This window comes from Anser cygnoides, unplaced genomic scaffold, assembly GCF_040182565.1.
Source record: "Anser cygnoides isolate HZ-2024a breed goose unplaced genomic scaffold, Taihu_goose_T2T_genome scaffold_55_1, whole genome shotgun sequence".
Taxonomy (NCBI): Eukaryota; Metazoa; Chordata; class Aves; order Anseriformes; family Anatidae; genus Anser; species Anser cygnoides.
In genome coordinates, this window is record NW_027103077.1 from 185780 (window position 1) to 199202 (window position 13423).

Genomic DNA, 13423 nt, shown 5'->3' on the forward strand with positions numbered 1-13423 from the left:
TAATCCAGGTTCACAATCTATCTGATGCTTCACAGACAATGCCTGGCCTTCAGTTGCCGGCCTGTTTTTGAGATGGTAATGTTTTCTCCCCTTATCTGGCTTGACTTAACATAGTGATTTTCACCTGATTGCTCTAAGGAGTCTGGTTGTCTGCATTTTAGGAGGTCACCTGCTGAGCTTTCTTATCACTGTAAGCATATCTCAATACCACATTCCTTCCTTCTATACAATGTAACACTGCAAAAACAACATTTCTATTCCCACAATTCCCCCCTTTTCTCTTTTTATAATTTGTTGATTTTTGCAAAATTTTTCTCTAAGATGTAATTTGGTAGATGTCTTCCTCTTCTTCACTTTCTTTGCTTTCCATTTCCTCTAATATCATCATCTTATCTGAGTAGGGTGGTGGATCCATGGTCATTTGTTTCAAAAGTGCAGTTTCAATTAACCGCTGGACAAGTCCCCTTACACAGGGGATAATGCAACAACCAATGGCTGTCAAAACTCCTGCTACTACAATCAGGGATGTAAATATGGACACTACCATCCCTTTCCATTTACCAAACCAAGATTTCAACCATCCTGTGATGGAAGTGTCTGCTCCTGAGTTTTCTGCCAATTCATTGGCAAGGGTGGTAAGCCCTTGCAATGCTCTAGTTACTGTGCCATCCAGGGCAGTATTGTTAGGGATAAAAGTACAACAACGGTTGCCCAGCATCACGCACACACCACCTTTCTCCGCAAGAATCATATCTAATGCTATTCTGTTTTCCCAAGACATTTTGCTGGTGGCATCTAGTTGTTCAGCGATTCCTCTTATCGCATCTCTTGTATAGTTTATGAATCTCTGCTGATTATAATAGATATAATTAATCCAATCCACATTTTTATTAATTGTTACCCACCAGAACAGTGACTCAAACCCTGCAGCAATTTGATTCCTGGCTTTATGTTCATCAGGAACTCCTCTAGGCACCCCAATAGAATCTATGTACGCTCTATCATCAAATGATACTCCTAAGCTCCTTTTACTTCTTCTGGGTATTTGCGATGTTTCTCTTTCAAATGCCAGGGTGAAGGGTATAGCTAATTGAACAAGTGCACAAGTGCCTCCCCAATTAGATGGCAGGATGGACCGTAAGATCTTCCCTCCACAGTACCACCAGAGATCTGCCCTGGGTATCTCAAGTCTTGAATAGTTTCCCATCAAGTCCTCGGTAGCATTCAAGGTCCTCGTGCACAAGGCAAAGTCTCCCAGATGCTGGGTAGCACTCACACCCTGCCGTGAGAGGCAAGCTGTATGGTTACCTATAGCTGTGGAGAATGCAGGGGGAACCCTGATATTGCTATCATGCAAGGAAGGGAATAGCAAAGAGAGAGACTTACAGGCCTCATTTCCCCAGGCAGTCTTTTCTTGGTACAATGCAATCATACATCGCATTCCCTGGGAATCCTTGGTCCACCCCAATGGGCAGGGCACTATCTGGGCAATCGGTCATCCCGAGGCACAAGCATAGCAATTGCTATGGTTGAGACTCTGGACAGTATATTTGACCCATTCTATCCAGGCATTCACATCCCCATACCCTGTTTCAATCTCAAATGTTTGAACTGCCGCATTTCAAAGAGGGCCTCCTGTTTTCTCTCCTGTTTTCTCCTTGAGTTTCTCCCTTTCTCTGATGGCAATAGAGGATCGTTTCTGTGATAAATTAGCGGGTGTTTGTTCATTGTCTTTAAAAGGAATTCAGAGGATCTGCTGAGAAGATAAGGTTTTGCAATTTACGACCTTGTTAAGGGGGAAGACTAAGCAAGTAGATAGTGGGGTGGGGGTGTTGGATAAACATCCTTGGTAAAACAAAGACTCTGTGAAATACTGTTTCCCGCTTCACTACCCTCCCCCTTGAACAGGAGCACAATGCATGATCATTGAAAGAAAAACAACGACCCCCAACAACGAACTGCACAGCTTCAGAAGGTCCAACAAGTCCTGACAAGCCGAAACTTGGATGCTATAAAATGGCGACACTGAAAAGGGAAAGTTGCGTGCTGTGGTGGAGCGGAGACTCCCCAGCCGCCCAGCGCTGTTTTGCTTGTGCCTGCTTACTTAATTAATAAAATATTTCTGATAGACCAAGAAATTTGTATGGTCTCACTTATAACAAATTTGGTGCCGTGACTCGGATGAAGACGGATTGACTGGGAATCCCTCTAGGGGAGGCGCCCCGCCGATTCTGGCGGCCCCGGGAACGGGAAATCCTGCTCGAGCCCTTCACCGACGAACCCAAAATTAGGCACAAGCAAATAAAACCGGTAACCCCAAGCAATCTTTGTGCACGAAGACCGAACGAAGACCCACGGGGTGGGTAAGTATAGGCCGGTGATCCGTTCGGTTGGGGTTGGTGATCCCGGAGTGCGTCTGTGTGAGACGTCCAATTGCGGACGAAGTGAGTGCGGACCCCTCAGTAGTGCGGTTCCCACATCCCGCGAGGGACTGGGCCACGACCAGGGGGAAGCGGCTGTGTGTGTGTGTGAAGGCACTCCGGAAGATGGGACAGAAGAAGAGTAAGCCTTCTGGTCCCATGGGTGGGGTAATGCCTAGTGCTAGGTTGCCCCCTATTCCCACAGATAGTCCACTGGGGTTAATGATTAAGAATTGGAGTGATTCCCCTTTTAGGCGGGGAAAGGATAAAGTAAAAATGATTCATTATTGTGTTGAAGTTTGGGGAGGTAGGCAAATTATTGGCCCATATTTGGGTCGTTTGAAGACTGGGTTTGCCAAGCCTTAAACATTTATGTAAATACAAAGGAACCTTTTTGTTTAGAGGGGAGCGAATATGCGAGCCTTTGGATTGGCTCAGAGAATCGAGTTAATCTGTACCCTCTGTACCCTTTAAAAGAAAAAGGAGGGGCAAAATTACAAATTGTGGAGCAAGAGATAAAGTACCTGGGTCACCAGTTAAGTAAGGGGACTAAGAAGTTAGACCCAGGCAGAATCAGTGGAATATTGGCTTTAGCGTCCCCGCGAACTAAAAGGCAGGTACGGCAACTGTTAGGGTTGACCGGATACTGTAGACAATGGATAGAAGATTATAGTGGAAAGGTTAAATTTTTATATAACAAGCTGAATAAGGATGGATTACTCAAATGGACAAAAGAAGATGAGGAACGACTGAACAAGTTAAAGGAGGAACTAGTACGCCCCCCAGTGTTAAGCTTACCAGATTTAAGGAGGCTGTTTTGTTTTGTTTTGTTTTTTTTGTGAACAGCGCAGCAGGCACGGCATACGGAGTGCTGGCCCAAGAATGGGCAAGGAGTTAAAAAAAAAAACAAACCTGTGGCCTATTTGTCTAAATTATTGGATCCGGTTAGCCGGGGTTGGCCAAACTGTTTGCAGGTAGTGGTAGCTGCTGCCTTGTTAGCGGAAGAAGCACAGAAGATCACTTTTGGGGGGGAAATCAAAGTAATATCTCTACACAATATATGCGGGGTACTGCAACAGAAGGCAGAGAAATGGATCACTGACGCCAGATTATTAAAATATGAAGGAATTTTGATTTCCTCTCCAAAATTAACATTAGGAACAACCTCCCTACAGAACCCTGCTCAATTTCTTTATGGGGAACCAAATGAGTCCTTAGGACACGATTGCCTCCGAAATATAGAAGAGCAAACGAAATTGAGACCTGATCTAGAGGAGGTGGAATTACCCATCGGTGAACAGATATATGTGGATGGTTCCTCGAGAGTAGTCGAGGGAAAGCAAAAATCAGGATACGCGTTAGTAAACGGGAAAACATTTGAGATAGTGGAATCTGGACCTTTGAGTCCTAGCTGGTCCGCCCAAGCTTGCGAGCTATATGCCATATTGCGGGCCCTAAAATTGTTGAAAAATAAAAGCGGTACAATATATACAGATTCAAAATATGCTTATGGGGTAGTACATACATTTGGTAAAATATGGGAAGAAAGGGGGCTCATCAATTCACAAGGAAAGGGTTTAATACATCAGGAATTGATTACCCAGGTTTTACAAGCTATCAGAGAGCCCAAAGAAATTGCCGTAGTACATATAAAAGGGCATCAAAAAGGCCTCACCCCTCAGGTTAGGGGTAATAATCTAGCAGATCAGGAGGCAAAAAGGGCAGCATTAATGAGTATAAGAATTAGAAGAACGAGGGAAGATTGCCCAGACTGTGGGAAATACTTAATACTTATACTTAAGATATAGTAATTAATATAATAATAATATAATAATATATAATAATGCTTAATATAATACTTAATACTGTGGGAAAGACTTAAAGGAATTTCCATGTTATGATTGCTGGAGTGAATGGGGAGTTGATGGGATTGAATGCAATTGTTCTGAGGAAGAAAGCCCGCCTTATAAAAACTGCTACAAGTGCGGGCCGACTAACTCCCTGTGGTCGAATGGACCCATTCCCCTCCCCTTACTCTGTTTCACTATTACAGAAGAAGACAAGATGACACAAATGGGGGTTCAAAACAAAAAAACAAACAAAAAAAAAACCAAAAAAAAAACGATAAAGGGAAATGGGTACTGCCTGATGGACGGGAAGTGTTACCAAAATCAGTAGCTATGAGGGTGCTACGGAGATTTCATGAACAGACGCACTGGGGTACTCAGGCGTTGGTGGATCAATTTGCCACATATTATATGTGTATAGGGATTTATAATATAGCAAAGAGGATCGTAAATGATTGCATAACTTGTCGGAGGGTAAATGCTCAACACATGAGAAAAAGGGTCCCGGGAGGAGGACGAGAATTGGCACATCGACCTTTTGCAAAGATTCAATTAGATTTTACTGAACTTCCAAAAACGGGGCGATATAGATACTTGTTAGTTATTGTAGATCACCTCACAAACTTTGTTGAAGCATTCCCTATGGCAAGGGCCACAGCTCAAACCGTGGTAAAGATATTATTAGAAAGCATCATACCCAGATACGGGGTAATAGAAGCAATTGACTCTGATCGAGGCCCACACTTTGTGTCAAAGGTATCCCGAGACACGATGAAGGCTCTGGGAATTAAATGGGAATATCACACTCCCTGGCATCCTCAGAGTTCGGGAAAGGTAGAACGAATGAATGGTGAAATTAAAAAGCAACTAACAAAGCTTATGATAGAGACAAAAACCTCCTGGGTGAAATGTTTACCGCTTGCACTATTGAATATCCGGACATAGCCCCGAGCCGATGTCGGAATCTCACCTTTTGAAAGGCTGTATGGTATGCCTTATGATTTAGAGATGCCATCTGATCACCCCCAGGTACAGGATATCCAATTAAAACCTTATTTAATACAGCTTATGAACCGACGGAGGGAGTTGCAAGCGAAAGGCTTGGTGGCTAGATATAGCAATCCATAGGATACAACCTGGAGATAGGGTTCTAATTAAGACATGGAAAGAAACGTCTTTAACACCACGGTGGGGAGGCCCCTATGTTGTTTTACTTATCACAGAGACGGCTATCCGGACGGCTGAGAAGGGGTGAACGCATGCCAGTCGCGTGAAAGGACCGATCCAGAAAAGCGAATGGGAAGCGGTCGCAGGCCCTGATGACTTAAAGCTCACGTTGAAACGAACTCGATAAGTATGGTCTAACTGTCTATGTATCGTAAAAAAAAAAAGGAGGAGAGGGGACCCTGTTTGATCAGAAAAAGGTCGCGGTTACCTGAGAAACTCCCCTGAAGAACACTGCTGCTGCCGAGAAGAACCTGCACCTTGTAGTTCGCTGCAACCGAACTGACAAGCGAGGCAGAGAGTGAAACGGTGGGGAATTACGTGGCCAGGTAAAGAACTCTGGAAAATGGGCCCTAGCCATTTTTTTTTTTTGCGATACATAGTAATGGGTACGATTGTTTTCACTGTTCCTGGGTCTGCGCACCCTCACAAACCTTTTAAATGGAGCCTGATTAGATGGGAAGATCACCATGTTGTTCAGCAGATAACTACTGCTGGGGGACTGATAGGGGAGGCATCATCTATATAAAGAAGGAAGAGACTAAGAGTCCCCAACGGGTGGGACCAAATCAGAAACTGTCAGGGAGTGTTTTGAGGATTCAGCCTACACAAGCTTTTAGAATGCTAACTCCTAATAGCCCTAAACCACTGGAGGTTGCTAATAAATCAGTAAACCCGGAGTACGGGATTAGAAATGAAGGGGTGACCGGGAATAACATATGGAGAATCATGAATGCTAGTTATCAGTTGTTGAATCAACCAAATCCAGACGTGCCTAGACCTTGCTGGTTATGTCTTGATATAAGGCCCTCATATTACGACGCCATTGGGGATCTGGGAGAGACCACCCGTTCAAACGAAACCGATCCCCCACAATGCAATTGGGGAAGGGATGTAGGAATAATGTTAACGGAAGTAACTGGGAATGGCAGATGCGTAGGCACGGTCCCTGGTGATGTGGGAATAGAAATGTTGTTTTTGCAGTGTTACATTGTATAGAAGGAAGGAATGTGGTATTGAGATATGCTTACAGTGATAAGAAAGCTCAGCAGGTGACCTCCTAAAATGCAGACAACCAGACTCCTTAGAGCAATCAGGTGAAAATCACTATGTTAAGTCAAGCCAGATAAGGGGAGAAAACATTACCATCTCAAAAACAGGCCGGCAACTGAAGGCCAGGCATTGTCTGTGAAGCATCAGATAGATTGTGAACCTGGATTACCCACTCCAGTGGGGAAACAGGGGAGGGTCCTGTCATCAAAAAGTATATAAACTGTGTTTTGGAACTAGTGGGTGCGCTCTCCTGCTTGTGGGGCGCCCGCCATTGCAATCGCGAATGGATTGCTACTTCACTGAGATCCCCGCCTGGGCCTGGGTTGTTGGCTACGGAGTGTTTCTCACAGTAAGAAGTTCCATCTATGCAATATTACAGAAAATGTTACACAATTAGACAAAGAAAAATGGTTAATACCAGCAGATAACACCAGATGGGTATGTTCGTCTCTGGGGGTAACTCCATGCTTATCTTTGAAATTGTTCAACTCGTCTCATGATTTTTGTGTACAGGTAGTAATTATACCTAGGATTCTTTACCATTCTGAGGAGTATATGTACATCCAACATGCTATGGCAAAAAAACCACTTAAGGAAGAGAGAGCCTATTACGGCTGTCACTTTAGCCACTCTGATGATTCTGGGGGCTGCAGGAGCCGGAACTGAAATTACCTCTCTGGTAAAACAAAGCCAAGAATTTACCTCTCTACGCACTGCTGTAGATGAGGATTTGGCCCGTATCGAGCAATCTGTATCAGCTTTAGAGAAATCTGTACGACAAAATCGTAGGGGATTAGATGTGATTTTTCTACAACAAGGAGGATTGTGTGCAGCCCTACGAGAGGAGTGTTGTGTATATGCAGATCATACTGGAGTAGTAAGGGATACAATGACTAAATTGAGAGAAGGGTTAGAAAAACGAAAAATAGAAAATGAAGCCCACCAGAACTGGTATGAATCCTGGTTTAATTACTCACTTTGGCTCACTACACTGCTATCAACTATAGCAGGACCTTTGTTGCTGCTCATATTAACACTAACTTTTGTACCATGTATATTCAATCGAATAATCGCGATTGTAAAAAAACCGATTAGAGGCAGCTCACCTTATGCTTGTGCGTGCGAAATGTGAATCTCTTGAACAGGAGGAGGATGACGCAGAAACTTTAATATTGAGCAAACAAGTGCTTCAAAAATTCATCAATGAACAAAATATGTTAGAAAAAGAAAAAGGAGGGATTGTGATAAATTAGCGGGTGTTTGTTCATTGTCTTTAAAAGGAATTCAGAGGATCTGCTGAGAAGATAAGGTTTTGCAATTTACGACCTTGTTAAGGGGGAAGACTAAGCAAGTAGATAGTGGGGTGGGGGTGTTGGATAAACATCCTTGGTAAAACAAAGACTCTGTGAAATACTGTTTCCCGCTTCACTACCCTCCCCCTTGAACAGGAGCACAATGCATGATCATTGAAAGAAAAACAACGACCCCCAACAACGAACTGCACAGCTTCAGAAGGTCCAACAAGTCCTGACAAGCCGAAACTTGGATGCTATAAAACGGCGACACTGAAAAGGGAAAGTTGCGTGCTGTGGTGGAGCGGAGACTCCCCAGCCGCCCAGCGCTGTTTTGCTTGTGCCTGCTTACTTAATTAATAAAATATTTCTGATAGACCAAGAAATTTGTATGGTCTCACTTATAACAGTTTCCATACAGCTATTCTCAATCTGGCTGTTGGGTCCCTCCCAGTTATTTGTTCCCTCTGCTCAATTGTCGTTGGGCATTTAAATCTCCACAAGCTAACACCTCACAAGCATCAAGCATGACAGATTGCGGTACATAACCCTCTGTCACATTCACCCATATTTTTATGGGGTATCCCGTCTTACTATTATCTGGTCATGCCTTTTCCAAGTTGCCAATTGACCAAGACTTTCTCTGAGGCCTACAATCACTAAAAACAAAATTAATAATTGATTTTTCCCTGTCATTATTTTTAAACCTTAGGTTTCCAAATAATTATCAATACAAAGAATAAGATATACACTACTACTATAACAAACCCCCCTTGGGAACACTTCAATTCACTATAGGTCTATCCTTTCTCTCAATCACAAGTCACACTTATTAGTTACCTGTGAAAATAAAAGGTTAGTTTACAATTGCAAGCTCTTATCCCGCTCAGAGTCCACTATGAGATTTCAGCTTCCAACAAGTCTTCTGTAGGAACAGCTTCCCAGGTACTAGGGTCGATGGATGCCTTCACTCGAGTATAGTGAGTCCAACCTTTTTCCGCAGTTCCTATGGCTGTTTCAGTGGTTAGTAGTACTTGGAAGTGTCCTTCCCATTCGGGCCGGAGTTGATCCTTTCCAGGTCTGAATCAGGACCCAATTTCCCATGGGTCCTGAGAAATGACGAAGAAGAAGACAACCCCAGAATACAGTTCTTAAGAAAACTCTCTTGTTTCGAATTGTGGTATCTCATCCCTTCTGCCCAGACAGGGTAATCCGAACAGCATCTCATACGGTGAAATTCCTATATCGTTTCTTGGTGCTGTTTGAACCTGTAGGAGTGCTAAAAGTAAACATTTTACCCAAGGAAGTTGGGTTTTTAACACTAATTTAGTTAATTGCTTCTTTAATGTCTGGTTCATTCGTTTTGCCTTCCCAGAAGAGGAGGGGTGCCAGGGGGTGTGAAAATCCCAATCTCTAAGGCCTGCATTAACCCTTGCAGTACTTGTGAAGTGAAATTATTTCCTTGATCTGAATCAATGTTTTCAGCTATCCCATATCTAGGGACTATTTGCTCCAGTGATACCTTAGCCACCGTGTTTGCAGTGGCAGATACAGAGGGGAAAGCTTACACCCATCCAGTCACGTGGCCAATTAGGACAAACAAGTACTTAAATCTCCCTCCTTTAGGTAACTCAGTAAAGTCTACCTGTCTACTTTGTAAAGGTCGAATCCCTGGCTCCCGTCCCCCTCTAGGTTAGTTACAAATGACCTTTTTATTTGCCTTTTGACATATGGTACATCCTCTGCATATTTGCTTCACTAAAGTGTATATTCCTACACAGACATACTTTCTTAGCACAACATCACACATTGCTTGCATCTCCCAATGACTCTCTTGATGTAAAACATCATATTTGCCTCATTGGTGCTTTATTCAGCATTTCTCTCCCATCAGGGAGTATCCATTTTCACTCAGACTTCGTGGCTCCTGATTCCTTAAAGAAATCTCTCTTAAAAACTTTTTAGTTCTTTCTTAGTTTTCAACAATTCCCTGAATCCTCTCTGGATTTATTCTCCATTTTCCCTCAGACATTAGATGCCTTAAATACCTGACTTCTCTTTCTACGTATAGTAATTTATTTTTCAATACTCCCAAGCCCTGTTTTCCCAGAAAGTAGAATAGCTTGTTAGTAGCTTCCTTCACAACTGTTTTCTCCTGTCCTGACAATAAACGATCATCCACATTTTGTAGCTTCCTTCACAACTGTTTTCTCCTGTCCTGACAATAAACGATCATCCACATTTTGTAACAGTAATTCCTCCTTGGGAGGTTGGAATTGCTCCAAAATCTGTTCTAGAACTTTGCCCAAATAAATCGGTGGCCCTGTAAACCCCTGAGGTAAAACTGTCCATATGTATTGTTGCTTCCGCCCCCACTTCAGAGTCTTTCCAGTCAGAGGTGAATATATCTTTGCTCTCAGGGCCTGAGAGCACTCCATTAATACCACTGTTATTCCAGTCTAACAATTTACTATTTGAATGCCCAATTTCATCATCAAATCCCTTCCCAACAAGTTAGTCCCTGCCTTGGGTACATACAATAACTGCCCAGAGATCATTTTATCCCCTAGTCTCAGCTTGGTATCCCCCAAAGGTGGCACTGTTATCCCAGCCCCTTCTACCCCCATCACTTTTTAGGGTTTCATTAGTTAATTTAATCCCTGATACTTTACAGGCCAGTAATGACCTAGCTGCCCCAGTGTATTGGGTTTGATGGCAAGGTTTGGGGGGGGGGGGCTGCAGTGGCAGCCCCCCACGAGGAGAATCCAGAAACCTCCCCGTAGCAGATAAGGGACAATTTCATCCGGCCCCAGAGGGGTCCACTGCTGCCCAGAGCCAAGCCATGAGCAACACAGTCCCTGCCTCTGTGAAAGCACATCCACGAAAACAAGCGAACAAACAAAAACCTGCTGCTCAACAGCAGCTGGGAGAGCGAGGAGCTCAGAAGGAGGGGGTGGAGGCGCTCCAGGTGCCGGATCCGAAGCCCCCTGTGGCCTGTGGAGAGGCCCCTGGTGGAGCAGGCTGCCCCCCCCCCCCCCCCCCCCCCTTCTCGATACTTGGGAAACTGACCAAACACCACAGCAAATATACCAAAACTTCTAGACTGTTACTTAGATAATGCCTACATCCTCTTTCCCTGCTCATTCAACTTTCCCAACTCATTCAAAAAACAGCTCTGTCAAGCATTACATACCACACCTTTAACACCTTCAATAACCCTTTTTAACACTTCTTCTTATCTTTCTCCAGCCTGTACTTTCACCAAAGTCTCAGTCATTAGCCAACTTAATTCCATACCTTTCTCCCTCATCCCATTTTCCTTCTCTCCTCCTTCTTCCACTCCGGATATTCCTACCTGAAGTGGCCAGCCTGCCCACACTTAAAACATCCCATCAAAGCCTGTCCCTGCTAAGATTCAGGCCGCAACACGGGTAGCTTTCCTTGCCTGCCATTCCTTCATCTCTCTTCCTCTCTTTTTCCATCCTGGCCCTGACTCCCCCTGAAGATTTTCTTCCTCTTTCTCCAACCCTCTGCCTGACTACCTGCTACACAGTCAATACCATTAGTTTCACTGTCTGCTTTTCCTTCTCATCTCCCCTCTTGACACACACGTTCAGGGCCTCCCACAGGAGGGCCCCCCAGTGACTGTTCACTACATCCCCCCCACCTTCTGGAGCATTTTCTGTGCATCTTGCCAGGCTTCAATCACAAAATGAACTTTCAAGAGCCCTTGGGATACCGGGTCCTCAGGATTCATCCCCAAGTACTTTCTCATTCTGACCCCAAGTCTCTCATATGATTTCTGTGTTACACACTATTATTATTCCAGCCAGGATCGGCAAGTGGGTATTTCTGCCCTGCCGGTATTACCCCTGGTCCTGGAGGATGAGTTCTTTCCCATTTTTGTATAGCAGCTCTCCTCCTGATCATTCCCATTTCTTTCCCTGTAAACAACATATTTATATACATAATCCCCCCCCCCCCAAGAGTATAAGTTTGGTCCTAGGAAACTCCTAACGTCTCTGCTGGTAAGGAGGGGGGGAAGTTCACTTAAGAGGATACACAGTTAGTGTTAGCACTGTTAGCATCAGGGAAGGCAAAATTCTCAGTACCTCTTCTACCTTGTTTTAATTCTTGCCAGAGCCTAGAGTACGCTCTTCTCTAGGGACAGTGTTAATTGCAGTCCCTGTCTCCTTTCCTGGAGCGACTGCTGCTGCCACCGGTGCAATATTAGGATTATAGGGAGCATAACTTGGCTCCTCCTCCAAAAAAAAGGAATCTTATTGTTTACACACAAATTTAAAGCCTGAATTTTCATCAGGCCCGTATTTTGGCCAAAATACTGCTGTTTCCTTAATTGGTTCTTTTGTCCAGACTAATACACAATATTTAACCATATTTTTTTTTTTTTTTTACCATCTCCTCCAATTTTGAGATTATTTTTCCAATTTCTTATAATTCTTCAGGAAGAACTTTCGGTAGGCACTCCCCCAGGGATATCTCCCTGTCCCCTGGAACTCATATTTCCCATTTTTCCTATTCTGGAAAATGGGGGTGTACTGCCAAGCACTTCCCCGTGCAAGGGCTACCGCACACCTATGAGTTTACCAGATTCCCTGGTGTACTTCCGAGCACTTCCCCGTGCAAGGATTACTGTACACCAAATTTCCCTGGTGTACTGCCAAGCACTTCCCCGTGTGAGGCTTACCGCACACCAAATTTCCCTGGTGTATTGCCAAGCACTTCCCTGTGCAAGGGCTTACCATACACCAAATTTCCCGAGACTCTTCCTTTCTCTCCCTTATCTCACGCTTCGTCCGTCTCCGGCCGCGCCCCTCGCGGAGCTACGGAACCGCGGATCAGGACTCCACACTCGCTTCGTACAAAAGTACGTCTCAATCACACATCACACATCACACAGAGTCTCACCCGACCCCCAAGGCAATACTTAATATTTCTTACCTTGGTTTGTGCACAGAGTTACCGGATCAATTCTTAAAACCCGGAGTGCCTACCTTCTTCCTTTCCCCACTACTTCACGGATCCTGCCTCTTTAATCAGTCTCGGGCAAAATGACTGGCACCCCTTCTGGTGGGACCTTATTAAGGAACCGCGTAAGGCGGTGACCACTTATGAATTATCGGCCCTGTTTACGGGGGACGATAATATATATAATATAATATAATATACTCTTACTTTACAGTTATCACAACCTTCACAAACTTCACTTACATCAAAAAGAAAAAGAATTCCCCACACCAAAATAAACATAACATCATCACAACACCGACGAGGTGGACAATTTACACACACACCACCCCTCATCCCTTCACCACACTAATATGAAACATATTTTTCACAATTGCTGCTTTCTTAAATTCTTCACAACTATTGCATTCATAAAAACATCCAGTCCGTGTTTTGCCCGTTACTTCTCTCAACTATCATCCTTATCTCAAATTCCTTGAGCCCCACGTTGGGCGAGTAAAAAACCATAAGAAGTTATCATGGATTTGGGGTAGGAGGTTTGAAGAAACCAATCTTCCGGCAGTATCGGACAATAAATGGCACAGAAACTATAGTAATG

At 44.0% G+C, this 13423-nt stretch overlaps 1 long non-coding RNA gene across 1 annotated transcript; it reads left to right on the plus strand.

The window, feature by feature from the left end:
• The first annotated feature begins 1187 nt into the window (after window positions 1-1187).
• On the plus strand, window positions 1188-8222 carry LOC136789561 (uncharacterized). Its single transcript, XR_010828250.1, has 2 exons — window positions 1188-6448; window positions 6899-8222. It is a non-coding gene; the product is annotated as an uncharacterized lncRNA (long non-coding RNA).
• Window positions 8223-13423: the final 5201 nt, after the last annotated feature.